The 19,034-nt window shown below is 40.7% G+C and overlaps 1 protein-coding gene across 1 annotated transcript in view; it reads right to left on the reverse strand.

Moving 5' to 3' along the window:
* Positions 1–19,034, reverse strand: part of CTTNBP2 (cortactin binding protein 2) — a 132,027-nt gene that overhangs the window by 94,272 nt on the left and 18,721 nt on the right. The gene's annotated exons all lie outside the window — the stretch shown is intronic.

Genomic DNA, 19,034 nt, shown 5'->3' on the forward strand with positions numbered 1-19,034 from the left:
TCATCTGGGTTCCAAATTTCATGGGAGTTAGATCTTTTCAAAGGGAGAGAACACTGATGTGCCTGTATGTGGCTGGAGCTTTCATTCATGTGTGGCGGGAGCTTTCCAGATGGTCAGAAGAAGTTCACAGAAGTTTGAGCAAATAACTGGAGATTTAACTGCTCTTTCTTCACTGTACAATAAAGGTAGATCTCGGGCAAGTTCTGGATAAATGTGAAGTGAGTAGTAGGAGGGGAAAAAGTATCCCTTTATATAACTTAATTAGAAGCAATAACAATATTATTGCCAGAGCACTGCAGAGAACATTATCATTTTGGAGATAAAGTGTGATTTTTCCATTATAGCCTGAGTTCTTTTCCAAGGGAGATGGGGTAATTTTTCATACAGGTAGTCTGTACAGTTAGCTGTCTTTTTATTCCTTGTGTAGAAAAGTCATACCAGTGTATTTGCCTGATGGTGATTAGCAAGGAATAGAAAGGCAGCAATGGCCATTCAACTGCTTTGTTGTTTTATTGATCTATTTACTTTTTAAGTGAATCGTTGGTGAACAAAGAAGGCTTGTTGAAAGGCAGATAGCACAAATGCTTTCCAGCACTAAGATACCATGTATGCACAGTGCTGAGAGAAAAATATTTCAACATGGAAAAAAATACAGGCAAGTAGTAATATGACTTTACTTCAGATTACACAGCATGACACCCATCACTTGAACTGAATCAGAAAAGATGCACTGCCCACATCATCCTGTGATACTATCAAATCTAATAAGAAAAATTGCAAGTCTAGGAATGCTTCCAAGTAATTTTGTTAATGATCTTAAACTCTAAGGAAGGGATGTCCACCTATTGCTTAATTATTTAATCTATTAAAGGACATGTGCATAATGCAGTAGCTTATCTGCCCATCAGTACAACTCAGCAGGAATATAACTCTCTCTAATTGTTCTGCACTGCTTTCCCTTTTGGATGATGAATCCAGCCAAGGGCTGTTACAGCCTGCTGGGACACTGGACCTGTTCAGAGAGTGAATTGCCATCACATTCTGTTATTCAGCTGCCCTCACAGATTACCCTCACTGGTAAAACAAAATAGTACACAAACAGTAAAGCACCTTAACGTCATGGGGCCTGTCCCAGGCCTGTGGCTTCACTGATGGCTGAAGTGAACAGATATCCAGCCACACTGCACTGGGAGCTGCATGCAGAAGCATTCATTTTGACTAAGCTGTTCTGTATTCATACCTGCGAGCCCGACAACATTATCAATCTCTTGTATATGCACATGCCTCTATTTATATAGGCACACACACAAACATGCAGGTAATACAAGTGTGCATCAAAAATCTGAAAATTGAAAATGCCTGCTCTTGATGATGGGGCTGGGGAGCCAGGTTTTGTGTTTTTTCTGTATCACACATTATACAGGGCAGTGGTCCAGGCATAAGTCTTTGTATTTTGTATGTTTGTATATACACACTATATATTAAAGATTGAGTGTTCATAAACTGCTATAAGCTTGGATATGAATCCCTCTAAATTAACTCCTGTGGATATTCAGGTGGTGATGCAGATCATGAGTGAATCCCCCCATCATGGGGCTATTCCAGCAGGAAGGTATACATTTTGTTTTATTTCCTCTGATGTTTTTGAAAAACATCAATTTCAGTCAGATAAGGTGTGGATGAAGGCTGAGAATTCTGCAAGGATCACTTCCTGTTCTGCTCCTTCATGTTTTGATTCAGATCTGTGGAAATTACAGAGCAATGTAGTTACACAAATTAAGATAGCAGAGAATCAAGCCATGAAATTAATGGGAATGCAATGAGCCAGGTAAAATTTAGTCACACAACAGTAAAGGTATGCAATCTAGTCCCAGACTGACTTATCTGAACAGGATAAATAAAAAGTGATTGTTTCATTTGACCTTTCTGGGATATCTTTGAATTGGCATGGTTGTTCTTGAAGTTGTTACTGGGCTTTCTCAGTCCTGCTGCTTAACAGCAGGAAGGCCCATACTGCATACTCAGTGGTCTGAGTTCTGTCAGGATTTCCAAACCATGGATGGACTTTTTCTCACTCCTGATGTCCTGGTGAGGTAACTATCATAAAGCAGTTAATCCACAGCCAGCGGATTAGGGGGAGCTGGATTTCTTACAGGTCTGTGTAGTATATGTGAATTAGGTATATACTTTAAACACTCTTGCCACAATACACTCAGCTCATCCTTACGTCCCTTTGCCTTGCTACTGTGATACCTGTCATCTCCCTAGCTTGCCCTGCAGCACATGCTGCCTCCTCCCAAAGCCCCACTCTCTTGTACCACAGTAGTCCCCCAGCCTGCTGGTGCTAACCTAGCTCTTCCCACACCAGCACACCAGCACTTAGTTATAAGGCCAAGCTATTTTTTCTGCTTTTAGCTGTATAGCCTGGTGAAATCACTGGTAAATATCACCATGTGATATTATTTGAAATATCTTATTAAAGCAACTGATTTTTTCTGTAAGTTTGAAAAGAGAAATATTATTTGCCACAGGAGCCAAAAAACCAAAGACTAGTTTGTGTCTTCAAGGGTAGCTCAGGGCAAAGTCTACTGAGTAAGCTACTCCTTCCAGGAGCATTCTTTGGAGCTAGTTTGGTTTTTGACACTCTGTACTCTCCTTCCTCCCCTTGAATACGGGACAGGGAAAACTATTGTGAACAACTGGATCTAGTAGCTGCTCTGGTCTCTCCTGTATGGGAAGGGAATGAGGTAGGAGACCTTCCTCTCGCATAGTGGCTGGAGCTCAAGCTGAGAAGAGCTTCTAAGGTCGGGAAGAAGTCTTTTCCCATTGGTGTGGATGACAGCTAGGAGAAGTTATTACAAAACAGTATAACATACCCCAATTAAAAATGTTCTACAACATTTCAAGTTGCATTCATATCTTCACCTGAAACTAAAGAATCTAATTTTCCGTTATAAGTGACCCCCCAAGAATACTGCTAAATGACTGCATGTCCCTTTTCCTTTTGTTTTTCTTTTCCTTCCTTGTGTGCTTTGCTTCCCACTGTCTATTCATGATCTGAGCAGAACACTGTCATGGGCATTGAAGGCATGATTTCTGTTTCTTGTTCTTCTATATTCTCCTAAAGCTGGGAGACCATCTCAAATGATTTACATTTAGAAACTAGAACATGCCTTTGAATGTGAATGCATAGCATAAGCCTGGCACTCCTTTCATTTCTACCATGACCGAAGAAAATTTCTGCACTTACTGTGAACCTCATAGATGTTAAGGAAACATTCCAGTGCTCCTTTTTCACATGTCTTCTGCAACAAGTGGAAATAGTCAAACAGTCGGCAAAATATTACTCTAAGATTTACTGCAATATACAAAAAGAACACATTTCAAAAATAAAAACTATCACTTGGCTTGCAGAGAAACAGATGGGCATGAATTACACAACTAACTAGAATGAAAAATAGACCAAAGTGAATTAAATGCTGGTGGGATGAAAGTGAAGCAATTTTTTTTCTGCTGAAGTGAGAAAACAGTCCTACTTATAATGGAAAATTATTCACTCTGTACTGTAGTGCAAGAAAAAAATCTATTGCATTGGGAGAAGATATTCCTATACTGTAAAAATACATGGTCAGGCCAGTAGAATGGACTGACACCCTGAAGGGAGTACTAAAAGATAAAATTTAAAATTCAGCAGTTCTGGACCAAATAAGAATCATTTCAGTACTTACATATTTGAAACTTCAGTTGAACACATAGAACAAGTAAAACAAATCATTTTATTATGTGCTAATGTTGCATATAATTTTTTTATTTGTAAACTTGCCATGCGATTTCATTACATTTTTGTCTCAATAGATTTTTTAATTACAGTTCTGTTTCCACAAGCATCAAATGTTCCTATAGAATCTATCACTTCATCTTTGGATTTCAAAGGGCAAGTGCTATAATAAAACTGAAATTGTTAAATATCAGTTAATTCCTACAGTAATTATTTAAGTATTATTTATACCACTGTAACCCAGAGAGATCTCAGATGAGGCTGATGTAGACATTTTGCTAGATATTATCTAAGATTATGTTTAATATTCTAAGCCATGCTAATCTAGCTCAATAGAGAATGGCCACTTTACAAAGCATCAGCTGTGCTGCAATAATCAGACTTTGTAAGAGTATAGAGAATGATCTAATTGTTCCACGTGCTTGGGTCAGATGAGCTGCTCCAGGTTCCCAGTGAATTGCAGGAAATCGTTCTTCCTGGGCAGTCGGTGTAGTGCTGACTGTGAATGTGTGGGAAAAGCACTGTACGACTAACCACAGGGCAGGACCACTTGCATGCCATTGCATGGTCATGTTACCCACTGGCAATTTGTTAGCTGTACTTTTCTACCCATTGGGGAGCATGCTTGATTTTTTGGAACCTACTGATGTTTGGGCTGTCACATGGCTTGGGGATGACATGGACTATTACTGACATTATTTTAGAGAACAGCACAAATTAGCAAGTCTTTATCCAAAAGGATTATTAGTCTAAATAAAGACAAGATAAACAGATGTACAAGGAGAAATGAAATATCTTCTTTATTTAGTAGATAAGAAACATGGAGATTAAGAATTAAAATCTCCTTCCATTGAGGTCAGTGGGAATTTTGCCAGTAACGCAACTGGATTAGGCTTTTACCCACAAAGATACTGCAGTGGTACAGTAGAGATAGGAACTGAGTGCAGGTTTCCTGAATTCTGTAACAGAAAAGGGAATGTAGGAATGAACACTTGTCTTGATTGCAGTTGGGTAGGCATGTGAGCTCTGTACTCTACTGTACCCCACCAACAGAATTACATTTATATATCCATGTGGTCAACCACAACCATTTCTATCCCAGAATCAATATCTAGAACTCTGAAATGTGCCTTAGGGAAGGTGTGTATGTTCCAGGAGGACCAGTCTACCCTTTTAATGATCACTGCAGCAGGCTCATCAGGGTGCCAACTGCAATGTATTTCTTACCATCTGGTTCTAATCAATCTCTGTGTGGCACCATGCCTGCCATACACAGGTTCCCTGCTGTAAAATAACATGTTACCACACAGTGGCTACTCATTATTTCAGTCATTGTGTCCTCACAATGTCATGCAGTGCCTAGGGGAGTCTTATAAATGCATGTGCTTCAGAGAGGAGTGTGGTGCTTACTTCATTTCAGCTGGCTGCAGCGGGTTGAGACATGTTCCCCACATTTTAACAACATTTGAGCATTACACAGGCTATTTCTTAGCAGAATATGACCACCATCCTTCAGCACAAAGTCAAGGATGTGAAATGAAGGGCACCAGGACACAGTATCAATGGAGGGGTGATGTTAGTGGAGTTACACTATTCATTTTTCTGTTCAGACTCTCTGTTTTAACATGTTGCTATTACAAAAGGTTAAGGAAAAGAAGTTCCCTTATAAAGATGCACAGTATACATTATGTTTATCCATGAATGCGACAAGCTAAGCGTGACAGAGGTTAGAATTTTGTCTTGAATCCTCTTAATTAAGATTCCAAAGAAATCACCACTCACACTGAAATATGCAAAAACTAATCTTGGTTTAAGGTCAAATACTGTTGCCTGAGAAATTAAAAAAAATCTCAAAACTGTAGATTTCTGACCTGCATTAGACTAAACAAAATGCATAAATAGGCATAAATAGGACAATAGGTAATCTACACAGAACAATCTTCTTTGCTAGTGAAATTGTACATCTAATCAATCAATCTCTGAATAGTGAATCTCACAAATATTTGAAACTTTCAATGTAGTGATTTCAAACTTCCATTTCCACAGAGGCTGTTTATGGCCCCTTATACACATTGTATAAAAAGTATGGTCTGAATATTCCCAGAAGAAAAATTTTAACAAGGTGAAAGATCCACTCCAAGATCACAATATTGAAAGTCTTTTGTAAGGGACTCACTCTGGTCCCAGATACCGTAGTGTGAAATGTCTGCTGAAATAACTGGGATTACAGTAGTATGAAACAGAGGTAAGTGAAATCATATGTAAAACAATGCTAGAGGTTTTGTTCATATGAGTGAACTTCAGATGCAGTAAATGCTCATGGATTTTAATCTCTTCCCAGATAAAATTATTTTAATAAAATAGATTAGCCATGCACTGATTACACATAGGACTTGCAGGTCCATGCACAAAGCTGTTTATTGTATTCAGACAAGGGGAGGGCATTTGGGTTCACCAGTCACATTTGCTTTATTCCCTCTGATACCCTTTTTCTGGAGCTCTCTCCCATTGGTCTTGCTGTCCTCTTTGCTCCTCTCAGCTGCCACATGCTTCTTCCAGAGTCTGCCCTGGACCTGCAGAGCACCCTGAGGTGGTGACCCTCACACCTGTCACCAGCTGGTTCCTCTCTTGCCCCACTGTAGACATGACTGACTGTAGCACACATCATATATGCTTTTAGCCGACAATTCATGTGAATATGGATGTTCTGGACAAAAAGTATCCTGTCTTCAAGTCATGTTTATCTTAAACTTTTAGGATCCTTTGCTTTATCAAGATAATGTCACAGTGAAGATCAGGGTTGTTCTTGGGTATATACATAGATGAGAGTTTACAAAATCATTTCTTGCTAATGGCCCTACAGAGGAGATGATTTCACAGTAATTACACCTGTGTACCAGTCTCTGAGTGTTACTAAGACATCACTATGGGATACATGACAATTTTCTATTTTATTCTCAGCAAAGTGGCCAGCTGGAAGGGGGTTATTTTTCTTTGTCCTCTGGCTTGCTTTTCCAATAAGGACAAGAGATTCTGAGGTAACTATCCAATTCCAGGAGCAATCACCCTCATCCTCAAGTATTCAGGTCATAGGACTACATGATTCTGATGCTATTACTACATGGGTTGGCACTTTTTATTCTGAAAAAAAAAGCCCAAAACAACACCTTTTGATCTGCTACAGAGCTTCTTGCAGAAAAAAAGTGTCTAGAAATATATGGTTGTCTGAATATATTTCTTAGGACTATGAAATTTTCTTGCAGATTTCAAGCACTATGTAAATATTGCAACAAAAAATATGAATCCTCAAGAAGGTTTTCCATGTGTAGAAGTAGGCAGTGACAGTTCATGGCGGGAGCAGGAAAATCCTTCCCATTTAGAAAATAGAGCTATTGGGAACATCTCAGCAGGGAATCTGTGCAGCCACTGAAACACAGTTCTTCTGGTCTTTTATTTGAAATACATTGTTTTGTAATCTCGTGAAAATGAAACTCCAGGGAAACTAAGTACGTAGCACCCACTTCTCACATGTTTCCTAAGTGTTTAGACATTGTGTAACAAAGCCGCTTTTGTTCCTCTGGGTTCTTGACTTTCCCTGAGCATCTAAAGTATTGAAGGAAGAACAGAACTCAGGCAGAGATCAACTCCAACTAGAGGAACTGAGGAGGAGGGAAAGTGTTGTTATGAAGGTAACTCTCAGAGTCTGGTCTATCAACAAGGGACTGGAATTCAAATTTCTAGTTAACATTCCAGCAGAATCTGAATATGAAAGATAGCTGTATATCAGCTGAGCAAATGACATTTCCAGCCTTATTGCTTCCCAGAGTTAAATCTCATATAGCCAGGTTAATTTAAGCAAATCTGCTACCAGCTGTTCAGTAGTTCTTTTAGAAAACGTAGTTATATTTGCTGCTCACTATGTATATGCATACACAAACATATTTCCCACATTTTATGTGTGCAGTTCACTGATATAGTTTGTTTTTCTCTTATGTACTTAGGTCACAAAATATTCTAAATGTTTCAGTTTGTAAATGTAAATATAAATAAAAGGTATATGCCTATTACATTTGCAGTTCATGTAGAAAGTTAAATTTCAAAGCACCAGCCAGGAGAAAAACCCACTGAGAGCCACAGGAGTTGTGCAAATGCATGAAGGCTAAACTTCAAAGGTAGTTTCCTTTCCCTTCCCTCAAAAACTGTCCTAGGTAAAGATCTAGTTGCAATATTCTAGTCTATGTACCTTTTTCCAGCATTTGACCAGGCAACTGCACTGGATTTGGGTCTGAAGGTGACAGGCAAAACCCACTAGCTTGCAGGAGCAGGCAGCAGTTGTTGCCTGCATGTCCCACAAGTGTCTGCAGTCGAGGCTGTCTCCCAGTGCTCACTATTCTCTTTCTGGCTTCACATCCCCTATGAACGTCAAGCTTCCGGGAGCCTGAGCTGTGGCAACTTTGAAACTTCATCACCCACAGCGCACATGGGAGAGCATCAAAAAGCCAGCACTCTCTGAGAGTTATTTATCTCTTGTCTGACACTAGCCCAGCATAGGAGTGGCTCTGGTCAGTGTTCACCAGTAATGTTTTCAAGAGAAAGAAACTCAAGATTCCTGACATGCTTTCTCTTATTTAGGGAGGAATAAAGAAACCCCAAACAGCAATTAAAAGAAATAGAAACAACAGCAGTTCGTTGAATCACACTACCATGAATGTTAATAAGGGGGTTTGTGCAGAAGTGGCACTAATTAAGTACATACATTCTGACTTCTTATTTTCTCTTCTAGGCATAGAGCAGATAACCCCAAATATATTCTCTGGTGAAAATTGTGAATGCATAAGAAGGTTTCCACCATCTTTTCTGTCTTACAGAACCTAGTACAGTAATAAACGCACAAAATACAGTGAGATGTCATCCTCTGCCATTTGTCCTCAGCAGTTAGTAGGTGGTGTGTTGTACACCCATGTACCGGTTTAAGAGTAAACCAGCAGGAGAAATGAACCCAACACAAAAGAGATTTTAAATCAGTTACAATTTAATAACAATATTACAATAAATGCAATGGCACAAAGAGAAATTGGTTTTAACCCACAAAACCCAGAAGTATGATCCAGCACCCTGGGGCACAAACACAAAGGGGTTTGTTAGCCCCTCTACTGAACCCCACATGGCTCCTTCAAGTCCAAAGTAAAAGGAAGTGAGAAACCTGTTGGTGCAGATGACAGTTGCAATCTGATCAAGAGTGGTAGTCTCCTCCTGTTGAGGTTCTGGTCCTCCTCTGGATCCGACAAGTGGTTCCCCAGGTCCCAAAACCCCCAAGATTATATCCCCTCAGGTCCAGGTGGGATTGCCTAGTACCTCCCTCAGGGCAGGAAATTACACAATGAGTGATCTCACTCTGTGAGTCATAGGGTATTTGGTATCATTGATGGCCCATTAGCAGACACGCCCCCTCAGGCTGAGTGTGAAGGAGTTATCACAGCTCTTATCTCACAGGTGTCTTTCACACCCAGCTCACAGCCTGAGGGGTTGGGTATGCCCTGGGCAGCTACTGCAAATGGTCCATTGTTAACAGTTCACGGGAAATGAATAGAGGGTGTAGAATGCATAGCTTTGGTCACATCTATAAGTGATAAACTGGTCCCACCTGCTGAACTAGGACAACCCAGCACTAAGCCACCAAGGCAGACAAACCCAAAACTGGTCCCCAGTCCGTAGGGTGCACATTTCTCAGGTATGTCTGTGCAAATCAAGAGTTGCATATGGAAGAGCCCTGATTAACATATCTCTGAGCCCAAAGCAAGCATAGGAATTAGTCCTTTAAAATCAGATTCTACGAGGACAAATTTACAAGTCTTCATATGTTTTGGGTCCACTTCCTTGTTGCAAGTTCCCAGGACAGCTCATGGTCTGTGTTCTGTGGCAGGGCTGGAGCACTTGCATTGTCCCACATCTATCCAGCCCATGGCAGCTGAATCCCTGTCTGCGCAGACTCATCAGCTGCCACTTCTTGGCTCTGATTTGTGGTGAATGTTGTTAGTATTCTATTCAGGTTCTTATAACTTGCCCATCACATAGCTTTCTGTGAGCCCATTACAGCAAAGCTCATTTTACAGTCTGTCAGATGCTGGTGGTTTTTGCACTTTATAGAAATGTAATTTTTGGTTTGCTCAGGATGTACATGAATGATCCCATGTGCAATAAAAGGTTCCTGTTGCATGTTTTACTTGTAACCACATTAAAGAAACATATGTGTCTGCAGCAGTCAGGATGTGTGTTGTGGTTATTCTCTCTTCTGAGGTTTTTGTGGTTTGGGTCTCACTGAATTCCTCAAGGTTTTGCTCTGGGATTTTTTTGGATTTGTTGTTGTTATCCATTTTGCATATGAAGGGATTTTTAATTATTGCAACCTTTTGTCCATACACTCTTTCTGTGCAATAAAGTTGTATTGCACTTCTGGATGCAAGAAGATGGATTAGATGGTTTCTTGAGCTCCTCGCAGCATTTTCTTTCTGTAGTTCTGTGCTTTTACTGCTGTTGGGATGTGGGAGCCATACAGGAGGTATTGATCTGTGCTGAATGCTTGTCTGTGAATTACAGTTTGTATTTTGCCATCTGGCTGCCTGATAATTAGTCCATCTTTGTATCAAATGAATGGCACATGCCTTCCTTTCCTCAAGACACATGCAAACCCATATATTTTAAAAAGGATTGTTTTCAAGCAGCATCTTTCTGTAATCACATGTATGCCCTCAGACTAACCTCACCTATGTATGGCCCTAGACTTCTCCGGGGACACCCCCTTGTTGTGGGGGAGAAGCTTGCATGCCCTCATGAGGTTGAGAGCTATGCTGACGGTGGTTTGTGCCGCCAGTAGGGTCTCCCATGCCAGACAGGTCTCAGCTGAAGGGTCAGACAAAGTGTGTCCATGGGCAGGATGGGCTCGCTAGCCGTCTGGCAACCATTCTAGGAGAAGGACAACTCCAACCCCAAACCCGGGCAGATGGAGCTCATTTAGCCCTGTAAGGCCATCCATCTAAGAGAAGGATACTCTAACCAAACCTACATCCTGAGGTATTCACTGTCACCGTCCAAGCTCGCTAGGCCGTGGCAGATGAACCTTAGGAGTAAAGGGGTGGGGCCAGTTCTGCGTACGCTGTGCCTCACCTAAAAAATCCGTTGCACAGGCTTGAAGGTTTCTCCCACATTGCAAAGCCCTGTAGCAACAGGTGAGGGTTGAAAACGGCAGGTGATAGGAAGCAGCTGGAAGCCACAGACCCAACCCTGCATGCAGGTGGTTCAGGATATGGGTCATTAGAGACTTGACCCTGGAGATGAGAGTGTCTTGCGGCAGCATCCTGAATGACCAAGCAGCCTTTTCTAGGGACAGCACTGCTTGCTCCACACGGAGAGGGGCCTAGCAAAGGTGGCCTAAACAAAGCTCATCTCCACACCCGGTTGGATAACCGCGGCCAACCGGCATCTTCCATGCAGTCAAACAAAAACAAAGAGATTTCAAAGGCATACACCTGCCTGCAAAGGTGTGCTCAAACTAACACTTGCATGTTGGAACATCAGAACCATGCTTGATACTGGAGATAGTGGACGTCCTGAGCATCGTTCTGCTCTAATTGCCCACGAACTGTCACGGTTCAACATTGACATTGCTGCTCTCAGTGAAGTTCGTCTTCATGAGGAAGGCAGCCTTAAAGAACATGGTGCTGGCTACACACTCTACTGGTCAGGCAAACCCAAAACCGAAAGATACCTTTCAGGAGTTGGCTTCATGATTAAAAACTCCATTGCCTCCAAACTTGAAAATCTGCCGACAGGTCATTCCGATCGCATTATGTCCTTACGCCTCCCTCTACACAACAAGCAATATGTTGTTCTTTTTGGCGTATATGCCCCAACTCTCCAAGCTGACCCAGCGGAAGAAGACAAATTCTACACAGACCTGCGCCACCTCACCCAAAATGTTCCTGCAGACGAGAAGATCATAATCCTTGGTGACTTCAACGCCAGAGTAGGTAAGAATTCTGAAGCCTGGAAAGGAGTCCTGGGCAAGCATGGCGTTGGAAACTGCAACGACAACGGACGCCTCCTGCTAGAGTTTTGCGCAGAACGGCAGCTCACCATCACCAACACTATCTTTCAACAGAAAGACAGCCTGAAGACAACCTGGATGCATCCTCGATCCAAGCACTGGCACCTCATTGACTATATCTTAGTACAACAGAGAAATGTCAGTGATGTCCGTCATACTCGAGTGATGCCGAGTGCAGAATGTCAAACAGACCACCGCCTTGTGCACTGCAAACTTAACCTCCACTTCAAGCCCAAACCTAAGAGAGGCGACATTCCAAGGAGGAGGCTCCAAGTCAGCAATCTTCAAACAGCCACAGTGAGAGACAGCTTCCAGGGAAACCTTCAAACTAGACTTAAAGATAATCCCATATATCCCTCTCCTGAAGCGCTTTGACAACATATTAAAAGTTGCATCCTGCAGTCCTCTGAAGAGTCCCTAGGGTTCTCCTCCAATAGAAACAAAGACTGGTTTGATGAGAACAATCAAGAGATCCAGGAATTGCTGAAGAAGAAGAGAACTGCTCACCAAGCACACCTTGCTCAGCCATCTTGCCATATAAAAAAAGCCGCCTTTCGTCTTGCATGCAGTAAGCTCCAACAGAAACTTTGAGACATCCAGAACAAATGGTGGCTCGACCTAGCAGAAAAGACACAACTATGCGCAGATTTGGGTGACCAAAGAGGATTCTATGAGGCCCTGAAAGCAGTGTACGGATCCACACACCAGGTTCAAAGCCCCCTACTCAGTGCAGGTGGTCAACTGCTTCTAACAGATAAAACCTCCATCCTGAACCAATGGTCTGAGCACTTTCAGACTCTCTTCAGTGCCAACCGTGTAGTCCAAGGCTCAGCAATTCAGCACATTACACAACAACCGGTGAAACATGAATTGGATGCAGCCCCTACTATGGGAGAGACACACAAGGCCATACAACAGGTGAAAACTGACAAGGCAGCTGGGGTTGATGGAATTCCACCTGAAATCTGGAAGCATAGAGGTCAAGCACTCCATGCCAAATTCCGCAAGCTTGTTGTGTGTTGCTGGGAACAAGGGGAACTACCACCAGATCTCTGTGATGCAGTCATCATCACCCTGTACAAGAAGAAAGGAGAAAAATCAGACTGCTCAAATTACCGAGGTATTACTTTGCTCTCCATTGCTGGTAAAATCCTTGCAAGAATACTTCTGAACAAGATTAGTACTCACTATTGCAGAAGATCTTCTACCTGAAAGCCAGTGTGGTTTCAGAGCCAATAGGAGCACCACAGACATGGTGTTTGTTCTCAGACAACTGCAAGAGAAGTGTAGGGAACAGAACAAAGGTCTCTATGTAACCTTCGTTGACCTCACCAAAGCTTTTGACACTGTGAGCAGAAAAGGCCTGTGGCAGATCTTGGAACGTTTAGGATGTCCCCCCAAGTTCCTCAAAATGATCATCCTGCTACATGAGGATCAGCGTGGACAAGTCAGATATGGCGATGCACTCTCTGAGCCCTTTCCAATAACCAATGGTGTGAAACAAGGTTGCGTTCTTGCACCAACTCTATTCACAGTCTTCTTCAGCATGATGCTCCAAAGAGCCACAGCAGACCTCGATGGAGAAAATGGCATCTACATCCGATATCGTACCGATGGAAGCCTCTTCAACCTAAGGCGACTGAAGGCCCACACCAAGACCCTGAATCACCTTGTCTGTGAGCTGCTTTTTGCTGATGATGCCGCCCTCGTTGCTCACACAGAAGCAGCTCTGCAGCACTTAACATCCTGCTTTGCAGAGGCTGCTGAGCTTTTTGGGCTGGAAGTCAGCCTGAAGAAGACAGAAGTTCTCTACCAACCTGCACCTCAAGAAGTCTTTCATCATCCCCACATCACCATAGGCAATTCAGAGCTTAAGTCAGTCCAGCAGTTCACCTATCTGGGAAGTATCATTTCCTGAGATGGTAAGATTGACAAAGAGATAGACAACAGGCTAGCAAAGGCATACAAAGCCTTCGGAAAACTCCATAAAAGAGTCTGGTCCAATAAACACCTGAAGAAAAGTACAAAGATTAGTGTCTACAGAGCCATTGTACTGTCTACTCTTTTATATGGGTCTGAATCCTGGGTCATCTACCGCCACCACCTGCGGCTTCTCGAACACTTCCATCAGCGCCGCCTCCGTTCAATCCTAAACATCCACTGGTCTGATTACGTGACCAATGTGTCCGTTCTTGAACAGGCAGGGGTCAGCAGTATCGAGGCCATGCTGATGAGAACGCAGCTGCGCTGGGCAGGGCACGTCTCCAGGATGGAGGATCACTGCCTTCCGAAGATTGTGCTCTATGGTGAACTCGCCACCGGCTGCCGCAAGAGAGGAGCCCCGAAGAAGAGATACAAGGACTCCCTGAAACAACACCTCAGCCTTGGCCATATTGACTGCCACCACTAGTCCACTCTGGCCTCCAATCGGGATTCATGGAGACACACCATTGACGACGCTGCTGCTTCCTTTGAGAATGCACAGAGAGTCAGTCTTGAGGAGAAAAGACAATGCAGAAAGAACTGTTCCTTGCCAATGTCACCTAGGGAGACGTTCCACTGTGCCTTTTGTGACCGGACCTGCCTATCCTGTATCGGCCTTTTTAGCCACCAGCATGCTTGCAGCAAGCGTGGGTAGTGCCCTTCTCAAATCTTTGTTCGCGAAGTCTAGCCATGATGATGATGGCCCTAGACTAGTCCCTGCAATGTGCTCTGGTATTATGCACTCTAAGTATTGGATTCCTGGTTACGTGATGTTTTGAATTTGCTGCATACATATATAAGCTGAGGTCTGGATGATGTACTATTCTACTGTATAGCAGCAGTATGTAGCTATTTTTTCCTTCAGTCAATCAATAAAAGGAATACTCAGTTTGACAGTGTGTTCATTCTTCTATATCCTCATCGCATGAGATCCATTCCTAATGGGACTCAGTGGGTTAGGACCATCAGAAGAAGCAGCCTGAGCAGCAAGATAGCCTAAAGAGGACAAAGGCAGTGTACAATTCCTGTGGTATTAATGCTAGAGAAAGCTGGGGTTCATTATAGCATGTGAAATCAGGAAATCATTAATTCAATGAAAATCTACCCCTAACACATGGGCAAAAAATAAACACATTTTGTGAAGCCTTTTTTTCTTCTCCTTCATCAGGAAGCCCTGGGAAAGGGTTGTGCAGAGGAGAGGGAAAGCATTTTCTCACTCTTTGGGATAGTGGCTATCCAATTTGGTGCTTAAGAACTGTAATTCATGAGACACTAGCTATACACTAAATGCACAGGAAAAATGTATTTTATTGGTATATATTTGGAGAAAGACTTTTTGGTTTATAATATTAAAGAGGCTTTATTTTTTTAGAAGCTATAATGTAATTATTTCTAATTTTTCAAAAATGTAGCACATTAAAAATTAAAGGTGTGTGCCAGCTTGTAAATTATGACAGTTTATTTTTTCCTACCTGGAAAGAATTTTTACCACAAAATATATTCATTTATGCAACTTTCAACCATTTGGCAACTGCCGAAAAATACAACCTAAGGGACCATATCTGCTCAGTCATTGTGATTTTGGTAGCATAAAAATCATTTGCTAGCAATTGGTTTGATGCAACAATATCTTTCATTAAAAGGAATTGAATAAAAATGTACTAAACAGTCAAAATTTCTTACAAGTCTTATGCACTGAATGGGACTTTTACCTATAAACAATCTAAAAAGTATTCATGTTGATGGTATTAAATATGTATAAAGAAAATTAACATTTTCTTTATTTATCTAGTCCTATTTTGTGGAAATGAGCATTTATTAATTTGCTAGTAAATCTGACTGTACACCTTCTTTCTTTGAAATACTTTTGCTTTTCTACTGCCATTTGCATTACCACCTTTTGAAATCTAAAATATGATTTGTACAAGAAGACTCAATTTTTTAAAATTGTCATGATCATGTGTAAACCCTTCTCTTTGTAATATGTGTATACTAAATTAGTAATAGTCTTCTCTTTGTCATTGAAATCACTGGCAAGAAAGGGGAATGACCTTTCTGAAGGGTTTTCCTTCTACACAGTGGAAAACAGGGGTGCATGAAGATAACAGACTGCTATGCATAAACACTCTTAAGATCAGTTTTTGGCTCATTTCAGATTGATGTCTGTTATGCTGACTAAACTGTTTCACCATTTCTTCATTCTGCTCTGGCCTATTGTATCCACTGTTATCTCCAATTAACTGTGCAGATGGTAAGGTTTTGGGATCGGGCACACTTTTTGTTAAACATGTGTATAGTGCATGCCAAGTAGGGGCCCTCATCTCCAGTTGGAATGGTAGCACTACTGCAACACAAATAATATTATTTGAAACAAATTTACGTACAATAAAATAATGGATATTTTTCTTCTCCAGTTGAGAGAAATAAAAACAATTTTCTGTTTTACTTTTGTCCCTAAATACATACACACAGACAGACACAAATACATTAGTCTAGATGAGGGTAATGTGTTCATCTTTCATAGGTTCTGTATTTGATTAGCCTATGTAATCAAATAAGAAGTGATAACTTAATAAACCATAAAAGCAAAGTAATATATCAGAAGTAAAGAATGTCAAAGGCTTGAGAAATAAACTAAAACTTCTATGTTTTCAAGTACATATAGATTACATTTTCATAGGATTCCTACTACCACCACCACAATTTTATTTCTACTGATGTAAAATGCCTCTGGTGACAGAATTTAAGTGTGGTGCCTAGACCATGAAAAAAAACTTCACAGAAATCCAGTCAAGCACCCAACCCTACTCATACACCTTTTTGTGTGCTGGTCTTCTGAGTAATAGCATGTCCAAGCAATGAGTCTTAATATGGGTATGGAAACAGAATGGCATACACCTTTTGTTGAGAGCTTTTACAGTGCACTGTGCATGCTACTGTGAAACCTTTGCTCCTGGTTTCTTTGCCCACACATTGGCTCTCCTTCTCAGTTTCCCAAATGACCAGCTACCAGCAGGTTCTGGGCACAAGATACTTATTTTGCTGTCTTCAGGTTTTGAAATCTCTTTAGATCAGTACTTTTTCTACAGAGATAAAAGCTTCTCTGTTTTCCTCCAGAGTGAGGAGTTATACTTGCAGAAAATTGGTTTTGATGGCTATGCCTTCCCATACCCAAACCAATGTTGGATAGATGTAAATCTTTGGGTCTAAGTCTCCAGAAGTTTTGAAAGGAAACTGGACCACAGCTTGCTCGTGACACATATTGTATTATATTAATTCTCTGCTTCAGGGCATTTATTGACTGTCTTTGGGTCAAGAAGGTTTATTTTTTTCTTTTTCTCTCTTGATTTATAAATTGACTCCTAGGGTTTAACTTTTGGCTTAACTTCTGTTCCTCTAGTGACCAGCTAACTAGAAATAGGCCACATGTCTAGACAGGATGCAAAAGCACAGTGCTACAATGCTTGTGGTACCACTTGAAGTAAGCTTATAGTTAAACTGATAGCCAGATTTGGGATCAGGAAGAATTTTTCACCTAATCCAAGTGGAATGATTACAAGATTTTTTTTGCTTGTTTTGTTTGATTCCTCCATATTGAAGGGCATAGTCTTTGTCTTAGGTACCTTGAGACTATGCAAATAAAAAAAATATATCCTGCTATGCTGGAACCTAAAATGTTAGCAATATCTTTGATTTATCCTATGTACTTTCTGTAGGTCATTAGAGAATTAAAAAAAATATTTGTTGTAGTAGTTGTTTGATCCAAATAAACCTCAGACAGTATTATAGCAGGAATTATTAGGCCATTCAAGACTCCACAGCTGCCTGCTAGCACAGCGAAATGGATTTATAGGCCTAGGCTGCCATTTCAGACTGAAGTTCATACAAAAGTTGAATCCTGATTGCATCACCATCATCATGGTTCTTAGATCCATTTGTTGCAGAAGTGTGTGGCAGAGCAGAATTTAGGCTCTCCATACAGAGATGCATAATGGCAATCAGTTTTTCAAGGCAGGCAAGTGTAACTGCAATAGATATTCACCTTTCTATCACCTTATTACTTAGAGTTACTGAAGGACATTTCTGTAAATGATAATTCAAATGCAATATGTCATGTAACACATTCAGGTAGCTAAGAAAGAAACTTTTGAAGGTGTTCAGGTTTGTTGAGACATTATATTTAATCGGGCAATTATTCCAAAGTGTGTTTTCCCAATTTTTAAAGATTTTTCTAGCAAATAGAATGGACTTTTATAATTTACTGAGAGAAAAAAAAGTGTATGAAATGTTCTTTTCAAGATTATCTGTTTTGTAATCCTCTTGTGCATATACTAACAGCTCTATACTCTGTTTTTTAAGCTTAAGGAAGATTTCCCCCTTGGCAATTCAGTACAATGGAAATGCTCAAAAGGTATTTAGTACATGTGAATTTTTAACATGAGAATGCTCCAATTTTGAATACATAAGGTAACAGCTAGAATCAGCTTGGAAATAAGACCTGTTACATTTTTGCTTCAAAAACCTGTTTATTTTTCATTCACAAGCTTGTTCTGAATTTCTGTCAGGTCTGGAAATAGATTCAGCTAAACAAAGAAAGATAAACAGAAATTTCTGCTGATATCAATCCCATGAAATCTCTGGCTGGGACATTCCTCATTGTGTCCATTTTCTGCAGCTAAAGGCCCATACAAACTCCTGGCAACTGGATAAATATATTGTATTTTAAAATACTTTTGACAAAGAATTAGAATAATCATGCACTTCAAGATACAAATTTCCTGTTATGTCATTGGAGTTGCAGATTATCTCAAATGTAAATGAGCACATCAATTTGTTCTGACATTTTTAGTAAAAGCCAGAAGTCCATGGCACTTCTGAACTTCATCAAAGTATAAATTTTGTACCATCCATATCTTATCTGCTTTTAATCTAAATGTTTATGAGTACTGTAAAAATACAAGACTTCTTTGTATTTAAAAAGTAAAGGTGTAAATCTCTTGTTGTGAAAAAAATGAAAACGTATCTTTGCCACCAACAGTATTACCTTAGTTTGATTCAACCTTGATATGGGATATAAAAATAGTCTCACTTTCGTGCTTAAAAGTACGATGTAGAAAGGTGTGTTGGATCAGGGAGCTGAACCTTTGACTCTAGTGCCCATTTTGACAT

This window comes from Pithys albifrons, chromosome 3 (assembly GCF_047495875.1).
Source record: "Pithys albifrons albifrons isolate INPA30051 chromosome 3, PitAlb_v1, whole genome shotgun sequence".
In the NCBI taxonomy this organism is placed as follows: domain Eukaryota; kingdom Metazoa; phylum Chordata; class Aves; order Passeriformes; family Thamnophilidae; genus Pithys; species Pithys albifrons.